The following is an 11,624-nucleotide window of genomic DNA, read 5'->3' on the forward strand; positions in this document are numbered from 1 at the left end:
TGAGGGACCAGGACAGAAAACAGACGTGACCGGGTCGATCGGCCGATCGGCCAGCATGCTGCTCGAAACCACAGAACACACCAACCAAGCCACTTCAGCTGCCTTATCCTAGCAAGCAGTCACCATCTGTGTAGAGCGTCACCGTTTCCCTTCATACGCTGTTGTGAGACCTTTGGGGTGACCGTGCACGCTAAGCTGAAGTAGCAAACTAAGCGATAAAGTGATTCATCCACTACATGGACAAAGTGATAAAGGTAAATATTGGTAAGATTCTGATTGACAGCCTGGCATGTGTATATTTTTAATGCTTTTTTATTTTGGCATGTCTGAGGAGGATCTTTAGATTTTTTGGACACTGACACTAAAACTTGTCCAACAGCAAAATGTACCCTGTTGTGCTGCCGTTCGCGCTCCCCTTTTGTCACCCTTTAGTGTCTACATGCAACTCACTCCAATATAAACCATAGTCTGTGTACAAGAAGAGGACGTAGTCGTCGTGACGTCACCCGTTGGTTTGTGGACTGACGTTTTGAAGCCTCGAGTTTGGCTTTTTGCCCGTTGCCATCTTGGCTTTTTTTCAACCAATGAAAAGAAGTGACAATATTTGGACTCTGGAGGAGTGACATAGAGACGTCGCATACGGCTCTGGTAGCGGCACCAACCTGTCAATCACAGTAAGCCCCGCCCCTAAATCATCCCCTCTTTATGGTGTGTTTGACTCTAAATGGAGCATAATGTACTAAATGAACATCATGCTGTATTGAAGAAGACTGTAAACTAGAGATTGAGACCATAAACTCATGTTTACAATGTTTACTGAGGGAATAAATCAAGAGAGAAGTAGAGTCATGTTCTAATAGACATTGGCGTCACTTTACAGAACCGGATGTTGCCACCTAATGTAAATACACCCGCGTCCTTACACGCTCAGAGCAACTGACGTAGTTTGACGTCAACCACGCACTTTTACTAAACCTAGCAGCCACTTGTTATTTGGCAGAGACATTGTTTTGCATGAGAATCAGCAGTAGCGCTAATAGGAAAAATGTTCTAGGGAGAAAACAGACACACAGTCACTGATTCTTTACCACTTCAATCTCTCATCTGCTCCATTTCCAGCCGTACCCCCAGACAAATGAACCTTGATGCGGTAATTACTGGTATCAGAGGATGTAAACACTCCGGTCCCTGTAGCACAGATTTGACAGCACAATTCAGAAACATTAGTCAGCGATCTCGCTGTGAAATGCTGTTTGTTATACTGCAGCAGCAATAGTGAGAGGCCAAATGTAGGACAGGGAAATCAAGAAAAAAGAATCAAATGAACAAACTACACAGATAAAGAAGTCGCTGAAAGAGATTATACTCTTCATGTAGAATTAAACTGAACAGCTATCTCCGTAATCTCCATTTTGTGTATGAAAGTGATTTATGATGCTGGTGTGGAGGGAGGCAGGCTGACGGATGAATGTGACCGTGAAGATGATTTTGTCACTTAAGATGATTTGGGCTCTTCGTCATAACCTTCACGTGAATGTTTGATTCATGTCTCTCAGTCTCAGGGAATGCGGTTGTTTGTCGCCATGTGAATGACACGGAGGGAACATGAATAATAACCGTTAACTTAACATTTGTTTTGTACATGCTCACTGTTATTACAGGTTTTGCACGTTTGACTTGGTTTTGATTCATACCATTTTAAGAAGAGTGATCAAAACAACAACAGTCAAACAATAAAATGACAAACGGCAGAGTCGTCTTAAAAACTAAATTCAAAAGACTCAAAACAAAATGTCCAGTTTTCCCTTTTTGACACAATCCTTCCCTAGCAGTGAATCTCTTATGGACGAGTGACAATGATCCTTCTGTTCGGGGTTGTCTTGATATTTCTTGATATATACAAAGATAAAGGACAAGCGAGAAGATGTGGTATGATAAGCTTACTTGTTTAAAGATTAGACCAAGATTAGTTGGTGGTTCCCACCTGTTTGGCCGTGAACACCTTACAAAGAAAACAATGGCGTCCCTTGACACATTTTGAACATCTATGAATTATGAGCAGTTCCACCAAAGTTACATTTCCCCTCTTTAAGTCTCACATGGTTTCATTCAAATATCTGTTTGGGGCCAACAGAGGTACAATGATCATCTTAGTGTTAGATTAAAGAAGATTAATAGAGTTGTGCCACAGAACTTTGTTATTATTCAACCCCTCAGATTTATCTTGCGACCTTTCGGAGGGAACCGACCCCTAGGTTGGGAACCACTGAATTAAATCACCAAACTGAAGATAAAGTAGTGAAGCTAACTCCGACTGGAGCAACTGTAACAGTAGCATGCTGCTCTACCATTGATGCATCAGTATAAGAAGAAGCTCTTGCTACTTGAACTACATTTTGCTGATTTTTTTTTTAACTATATTCATTTTAAATGCACTTTACTTGTTCTGGACTTATTTTACATTAACTTATAGATGATTTTGTTTAAGTCAAGGATCTGACGACTTCTTCCATCTTTGACAATCAAAACAAAATGGAGTCTATTTCAGAGAGGCACTTTGAGGTTCTAGATAAATCTCTTGGAATATAAGAGAGTTCCCGGTAGAACATCGTGGGTGGGTTCTAGATGAAACCCTTGGAATATAAACGGGTTCTCACTCTTGGTTGAACCCTTCTGGATGGTTTCTGGTTTGCACCCTTAGAACGTGAAAGGGTTCTGGATTGAACCACCAGAGAGGGTTCTGGGTGGAACCATTCACAGATGGTTCTAGATATAAACCCTTTATGAGTGTATTACATAAAAAATAACTTTCGGACATAGAACATATTAGGCTATAGGAAGCCAGTATGGTATATGTTCTTGATGCAGAGCTCCTCTGCTGTATAACATATCTAATTTTTAACAAATCATAAGGAGGGATCACAGATAGAATTAGAGTAAATATTGGATCATAAGTGATTATAATAGGTGAAAGTTGGACACAGATGCTGCACCTCAGGCTGGGATGTGGAAGCCTGGATAAGCCTGGAGAGATGGTCCATATCTGACCATGATCAACAGCAGAAGACATGACGGGCTGGTGTTGATGTAATACACTGAGGATGTTGACGACGCAAGACGGACCACAAGTTGAGTGAAGTTTCATTTGAAATAACCAAATACCGTAAGGCTATTATGACTGTCATGAAATATCACAACGATCCCCTCAGGGGAACCCAATAGAAGCCAGACCAAGGACACCAACATATCCAGAAACCTCCCTGGTCCATCCGTCCATCACATGCAGGCCTGAGCAAAAGCAGGTGAAAATGTACCACACTGCTGTGATTCCATCTGAGTAGAGATTTGTTCTCTTCTCTCACATTCTCCGCTAAAATTCTTCACATGTCGGATCGTTTGTGGCCTTCGGGTTCATCCGTGGTTCGACTGCGTTTTCTGCTTTTTTCCCCTCGTGAAGCTAATTCCATCTGTTATTGTTTCTGTCTCCGTGGCTGCCTGTTGCTCTCTGTGGACTTTGTGTTGTAGTGTCTGTGTCTGTTGTGTTGTAGTGTCTGTTGTGTTGTAGTATCTGTTGTGTTGTAGTGTTGTAGTGTCTGTGTCTGTTGAGTTGTAGTGTCTGTTGAGTTGTAGTGTCTGTTGTGTTGTAGTGTCTGTTGTGTTGTAGTATCTGTTGTGTTGTAGTGTTGTAGTGTCTGTGTCTGTTGAGTTGTAGTGTCTGTTGTGTTGTAGTGTCTGTGTCTGTTGTGTTGTAGTGTCTGTTGTGTTGTAGTATCTGTTGTGTTGTAGTGTTGTAGTGTCTGTGTCTGTTGAGTTGTAGTGTCTGTGTCTGTTGTGTTGTAGTGTCTGTTGTGTTGTAGTGTCTGTTGTGTCGTAGTGTCTGTGTCTGTTGTGTTGTAGTGTCTGTGTCTGTTGTGTTGTAGTGTCTGTTGTGTCGTAGTGTCTGTTGTGTCTGTTGTGTTGTAGTGTCTGTTGTGTTGTAGTGTCTGTTGTGTCTGTTGAGTTGTAGTGCCTGTTGTGTTGTAGTGTCTGTTGTGTCTGTTGTGTTGTAGTGTCTGTTGTGTCTGTTGTGTTGTAGTGTCTGTGTCTGTTGTGTTGTAGTGTCTGTTGTGTTGTAGTGTCTGTTGTGTCTGTTGTGTTGTAGTGTCTGTTGTGTTGTAGTGTCTGTTGTGTCTGTTGTGTTGTAGTGTCTGTGTCTGTTGAGTTGTAGTGTCTGTTGTGTCTGTTGTGTTGTAGTGTCTGTTGTGTCGTAGTGTCTGTTGTGTCTGTTGTGTTGTAGTGTCTGTTGTGTTGTAGTGTCTGTTGTGTCTGTTGAGTTGTAGTGTCTGTTGTGTTGTAGTGTCTGTTGTGTCTGTTGTGTTGTAGTGTATGTTGTGTCTGTTGTGTTGTAGTGTCTGTGTCTGTTGTGTTGTAGTGTCTGTTGTGTCTGTTGTGTTGTAGTGTCTGTTGTGTTGTAGTGTCTGTTGTGTCTGTTGTGTTGTAGTGTCTGTTGTGTCTGTTGTGTTGTAGTGTCTGTGTCTGTTGAGTTGTAGTGTCTGTTGTGTCGTAGTGTCTGTGTCTGTTGTGTCGTAGTGTCTGTTGTGTTGTAGTGTCTGTTGTGTCTGTTGTGTTGTAGTGTCTGTTGTGTCTGTTGAGTTGTAGTGCCTGTTGTGTTGTAGTGTCTGTTGTGTCTGTTGTGTTGTAGTGTCTGTTGTGTCTGTTGTGTTGTAGTGTCTGTGTCTGTTGTGTTGTAGTGTCTGTTGTGTTGTAGTGTCTGTTGTGTCTGTTGTGTTGTAGTGTCTGTTGTGTTGTAGTGTCTGTTGTGTCTGTTGTGTTGTAGTGTCTGTTGTGTCTGTTGTGTTGTAGTGTCTGTTGAGTTGTAGTGTCTGTTGTGTCTGTTGTGTTGTAGTGTCTGTTGTGTCGTAGTGTCTGTTGTGTCTGTTGTGTTGTAGTGTCTGTTGTGTTGTAGTGTCTGTTGTGTCTGTTGAGTTGTAGTGTCTGTTGTGTTGTAGTGTATGTTGTGTCTGTTGTGTTGTAGTGTCTGTGTCTGTTGTGTTGTAGTGTCTGTTGTGTCTGTTGTGTCTGTTGTGTTGTAGTGTCTGTTGTGTCTGTTGTGTTGTAGTGTCTGTTGTGTCTGTTGTGTTGTAGTGTCTGTGTCTGTTGAGTTGTAGTGTCTGTTGTGTCGTAGTGTCTGTGTCTGTTGTGTCGTAGTGTCTGTTGTGTTGTAGTGTCTGTGTCTGTTGTGTTGTAGTGTCTGTGTCTGTTGAGTTGTAGTGTCTGTGTCTGTTGAGTTGTAGTGTCTGTTGTGTTGTAGTGTCTGTGTCTGTTGTGTTGTAGTGTCTGTTGTGTTGTAGTGTCTGTTGTGTCGTTGTGTCGTAGTGTCTGTGTCTGTTGTGTTGTAGTGTCTGTTGTGTTGTAGTGTCTGTGTCTGTTGTGTTGTAGTGTCTGTATTTCAGTGTGCTGCTGCTGGTAAAGTCTGGCCTCCCTGGAAACATTAAAGCTGCTCAATGGCGAGGTTTGTATGTATGATAAAAACTGTTTATTCTTTGGTAATGTGATGCTCAATATCAAGCAGTTTTTGTACAAATTAAACTCTGCAGTAATCTCTAAACCCTACGCATTTCTTTTTTAGGGGATCATAAACATATTATCTTCTCCAAAACAAACTATACAGGTGTTAAAATGCTGAAACCATCAGTCTCTTTGATTTGTACAAATAACTTTCCACCTCGTAGGAAAATCCATGCAAGAAGTATTATGACCACATCCTCCACATGGCTTCTAATATAGATAGTGTTGCTGCCATCTAGTGGTCCCTAAGAGGTAATGCTGCAGCTAAGCGACAGGAGGAGGCTACAATCAGTTTCTATTCAACAAAATAACAACAGAGCACCACAACAATATCCTGGATGAGCTTGTAGGTCCATTGTTGACCTTGTCAATACATTCACAAATAAGCCCCTACTCTTTGGAGCTTCCAGTCACATCTTTATCAGCAGATGGAGTTGTGGATGCATCTGGGTGGAGATGGTGACTCCTGGCTCTGTTCAAAGATGGCCTCAGGTGTCAGATGTGAATGTCCTTCCTTCTTTGGTCGTCCACTGACCTTTGCCCATTTCGCAGTGGATGCAGTGAGTGGTTTTGGTCCGGTGTTCACAAACTCCATCAGCCGATGAAGGCCAGGACACACAGCTGAAAGCTCCTGTGTTGTATTTCGGTCAGAATGTGGGCTTCAGGCTGCTCCTTGACTGAAGCGGGACACATGGCGGGCGACCCTTCCTCCTTTGAGGGTCTCTCACACTGGGACGACGGAGATTGTCTTCAACTCCTCAATAAATGGAGTTGGGTCCTCAAACACCTCCTCAAATATGAGCCTCATCAGTTCATCCATCTTACTCTGTAAAAACATAACATGTAAGAGTCTTGTTTTTCTTATAAACTATATGCATCCTTATATTAGTCCCAGTAAACAATAGCAAGGAGTCACCATGAATTATGGTACTGGCTCACCTAAATGGAACGCTGCCATTATTAATGTTATTAATCACACCTGTTCCTTTTTCTACTATAACATGTCAACATTCCCGCCATGAATAAGACAAATGTCCTCCTGTTCTCTTCTTTCATCTGCCCCCCCCCCCCCCCCCCCCCGCCATTTAATTGGATTGGTCAGGATCAGATTAAAATTGATTCCTCTCCCTCTCCACTGATCCCTGGGAAGGAACATTTGGTTGCAATCCCCTCCTACTGTCCTCCTCCCTCATGCGCCTCCCTTCCCCCTCCACATATTTAAAGGCCACACGCTGTGAATAATATTTTACTAATATTCATTATTTCTCCACTCCATTACCCCCGCACTCAGCCCTGTTTTTATTTACCTATATGAGTTTAAAGGTCCATACTGAAACAAAGAGATCTGGAATGAAATTAAAACATCTGTCAAATTATTGTGTCTGTAAAAAACAAACAAAGGTTGGTGCAGGATTTCTGTGACACCACCAAAGTAAGACATAGTGACTTTCATTTAAAGGGTCAGTCTACATATATTTCCCCCCTGGTAAAATGATCCATGATTATTATTTTTGCTGTGAGATCAGTCGTGCGTGAGTGAGTGTATGCGTGTGTCTCTGAGTCTGTCCACGGCTCGACTGGCATTATGCTGCACCAAACTGCACCGTGTCTCGGTTGCTCCTTTTTGAGTGCAAGGACTCACTGTTTCTCAAAGCCCCTTGTATTGCCTGTTGGATACTTTCATTGACTGACGCACTTCTCTTGACCAGCCCCTGGTCGGTTTGGCTGATCACACAGATGCTTTGAAGCCACTCAGTGGCAATTTGCAATTTGCTCACTTCCATTGTTTTGGCACGGTTTGGCCCGTCTGAAGCATTAGAATGGTAGTGATGACAATCGATAATGGCCATTTCACGGCCTGATAACATTGGAAATGGGTGTTTTATGGGTGTGTGGAAAATGACGAGTCAACAATGGCACAATTTTTCCTGTATTTCCACGATGTGCCATGACTCCCTGCTCTGTTAAAAACTAAAAATACACATCAGACAAGCTTCTTTATGGGATGAGTGTGTGTGTTTGTGTGTGGCAGCTTAAAAATATGATTATGTAGCAGCAGCAGCAGTGTCGTTTGTAATTAGATGAGAGATCAAGCAGCGCTGTCTGCTGAAACTATAAATTGTCGAGTCTGACACAACGCGCTTGGAAGTGTTTCCATAATTGGAAGTCTGTGTATCAGCCTCTTTGTCCTCGGTGCTCCTTTCAACGCAAACGATTGGTCACGAGCTTTTATTCAGCCCTGTGATCTAATCAGGAGCAGCAATGCACTGAAATATCAACTTCAGATCACTGGAAATGAGGCGAATGGCAGCAGTGAATATTTATAAAAATGTCAAAGATGAGAAAATAGTGAAGAACAGAGAAAATAGGGGAGTAAATGAAACACACATTCTGTGTCAGCCACAGCAATATGAAAATATCTCATAATATGACACTACTGGATTGGTAGAACTCCCTTTGCTGGTGATGATGCGATGAGTAGTTTTCTTTTAACATGGTACCCAAATTGAAAATAAGGAATTAGCTATTGACAAAATTCTGAAAGACATAACAAAATGTTGTGTGTGTGTCACTGCTAACTGCCTTCAAAACTGAGTTTTAGTAGTTTCTAGTTGATTTTAATAAGGAAAATAACCCCCTGATAGAGAGGCAATATTGATAAACTGAAAAATTATTTCTGTAATTACTGGATATTTCTCATTCAAGAAGAATACAAATCTCACCCTAGGCTGAGCAAGGGTCTTTTCATAACCCTCCCCCTTTCCTTCCGTCCTGTGAAGTCACAGTGTGTTGCATTTAGGGGGATCTATAGGCAGAAATGGAAAATCATATTAAAAATAGGTTTTCTTTCATGTAAAATCACCTGAAAATAAGAATTGTTGTATTTTCCTTACCTTAGAATGAGCCCATAATACCTTCATGGGGGGTTGGTCCTCCTCCACCATGTTGCACTGCCATGTATCTATCTACAGTAGATCAGAACGGACAAACTGAACACTGGCTCTAGAGAGCGTATTTCACGTTTTTGTTAGTTCTCCTGCACACTTAAACATGATCACATTGGCTTAAGATGACCATTCTTCCTATCTTTAAGGACTCATTTCATCCTCTGAGCTCACCTTCTCCATGAGGGACCATTGGTCTGTGTCTGTGGTAGATTTGTTGAAATGGGCTGCGGCCACTTTCTGCCTTCTCCCCGGTGTTTCAGTGGCCCTGACCCCGAGCCCTTTACCCACATTCAAGGTTGATGGATTGTGCCACACATGGTATATTCACTGTCTCTCCACTGCATTGACATAATTGATAGCGTTGTCTGTTGTCATGGCGTTGACAAATTCCCATTTGAATCAGTTGCATGGCCGTGATTTTTTTTCTTGCTCGAGGGCACTTCTCACAAGCTTCAGATACTTTCCTCTACCTTCTCCATATCAGCTTCTGGAGCACCAGTGAACCTTTCAATTCTCTTTAGGGAGGAGCCCCAAAACACAAAATCTCCTAGCATCTTGTATTCCCTAGAAATTCAGAATGTGTGTTTTTAACCTGTTGCTTAAAATGTACCAGCATCCTGACACTGAATGAAAAGCTCACACTCCTCAGCTCTGAATGCTGACCTACCGGTAGGCATCCTATTTTGTATTATAGAGCAAAACTATATCAACATAAATAATACAAATTATTATAATCGTCAACAATCACAGCACTGGTTGTATTCATTAAATCTCAGCAGGCATGTCAGCAACGCCATTCTAGTTTTGTATGTGAAGCAGTAAAGCGGAACACCATCACAGCTCAGTGCAAATTATCACAAAGCAGGATGGTTTGAACTTGACAGTTCATCACAATTATTCCTGTTGCTGAGAGACATCCAAGCACTCTCAGACGACGTGAATGTCAATGTCACGACATGTCCAAGCCTGGAGAGTGACCACGGGGCAGAGGTCAATGTCTCACTGCTAAGCGTGGCAGGCGACCCACATTTCTCTCCGATTAATTCCTCTGTGTATGTGTGTATGTGCATGTATGTGCATAAAGCAGCGATGGCAGGATATGGCCGGCTATGCATGAATTTATGTCTTTACATCCATATAGTAAATTACAGATATGGCTCACTTCGGTTGACTGTTGATAAGGTCATTTTTCAGCAGTAAAGCAGTTAATATAGATGAAAAGCACTGGACCCTCTGACAGGAGTGTGACAGCAGAATGTTTAATGAATAGAAATAATGCTACATTGAGAATGTAAAACAATGTAAAGTATTTTAAGAAATGCATCACAAGGTAACGTATGACACATTAAGCACCGACTGACATTTATTGAAATCTTATATGTATAGTCCAGTATCACATATCACAAATGTACCATTAAAGGAGCTCAAAGGAGATAGAACCTGAGCCACACATCTTACTCTCTAGCGGTAAATTGTTCTTCTCTATAGAATATTCTGATTTCCAGGCAGCCACTGGCTTCCATTCTTATCTTTGTGATATGGAAATTCATTTTCATGGACATTTGACTTGCCTATCGAAGTCAAAGATAATTTTTTTCTGTGAAATATGCAGTGCGGACTTTTGAAATGAAAGGTCTATCTTCTAGACTGAAAGGTTTTCATCTTCACATGCAGAACTGTAATGTGTAGTGTTATGCATTGCTTGTCTACCACAGTGTCTTTTTTGACTCATCAATTCAATATTGCATCGACATGAATGATTGAAGAAATAGCCAATAAATGCTAATTATAAACAATAAAAGCATCTACTGAACCGTTACAATTGTATCTTTTCATTCTTGCGTGTATGTAAAAACTCAGCACGGAGTCATGTCATGAAAGGCAAAATGCAGTCACCTTGATGTTGTCTGCATGAGAACAGTAAATGTCAGTCGAGCTGCAGCTTTTGTAACCCTCATAACTCAACATCGCCACAGGTCGTAAACAATAAACTGAGTGAGGGCAGCGGCTGGATGAGCTCGTCTCGATGAAACAAAGTCCCTGAGACACATATCAGATGCACAGGCTACTGAGGAAACATCCAGGCTCTCTGAGCTCTGGATGGAGGCTAAAGTGTCGGTCTGGGGTTCATGGAGTTCTGATGGTTGGTCAGACAGAGCAGATGGAGCTCCAATAAATGTATGTCCTCTGGATTAGGGTTGTCGTGATAAATCATACTGGTCGCGCTCTTAAAAAAGCCGCACAAGCATGTACTTTTTTGTCAGCACGGGGTCCCTTGTCATCAATTCTGTTTTTTTTGTCTCTGCTCTTTGCAGATGATGTGGTTCTGTTTGTTCCATCAGACCGTGACCTCCAGCAAACACTGGGGCAGTTTGCAGCCGACTGCGTAGCGGTCAGGATCAGAGTCAGTACCTTAAAGATCTGAGGTCATGGTGCTCTACTGGAAAACGGTGGATTGCACCCAACGGGTTGGCCGTGAGTCACTGCCCCAAGTGAGGCATTTCAAGTATCTTGGGGTCTTGTTGACGAGCGAGGGTAAAATGGAGATGGACAGACGGTTCTGTGCAGCGTCAGCAGTGATGGTGAAGCAATTACAACCAGTAATATCATGACATCATCAATCAATCTGCAACTTTGGAGGTGTCTGAACCCCAAAATTGCTTACATGGGGTTGACCTACAATCTGCTTTCCCTTCCATGTACAGTATCCCCTGCTTCTTCCCTTATTGCCTTACTGCCTTTATCCTCCACATCTCTCGTTGTCTGAAAGTTGTTCACAAAGTTTTTCAGCAGGGAGAAAAAAAGAGTGTTTCTAGTGCTGCTCTAGAGGACCTTGGGAGGGATTTTGCAAGTGATGAGACTCCCAAAGCTACACGGCATTATCACAGCGTTTACATGTGTTTGTAGCCAGTCTCCGGGGGATTAGAGCATCATTACTGCCCCCTGTGCTTTCATCAAATATCTCCCACAGGGCGATATATATATGAGGGAAGGGGATGGGGGGATGCAGTATAAAGCGATCAGGCAGTATAGCACTCGGTTTATAGTAGGATGTGGTGAATGCTGTATAAATTCAGCAAGTGAACCGTGTTAATTGCTCAACCAGCAGATGTTTCAAAGACGTGACTC

The sequence above is a fragment of the Cebidichthys violaceus genome, unplaced genomic scaffold (genome assembly GCF_023349555.1).
Source record: "Cebidichthys violaceus isolate CVI_PGR_0920_01 unplaced genomic scaffold, fCebVio1.0.p SCAF_15, whole genome shotgun sequence".
In the NCBI taxonomy this organism is placed as follows: Eukaryota; Metazoa; Chordata; class Actinopteri; order Perciformes; family Stichaeidae; genus Cebidichthys; species Cebidichthys violaceus.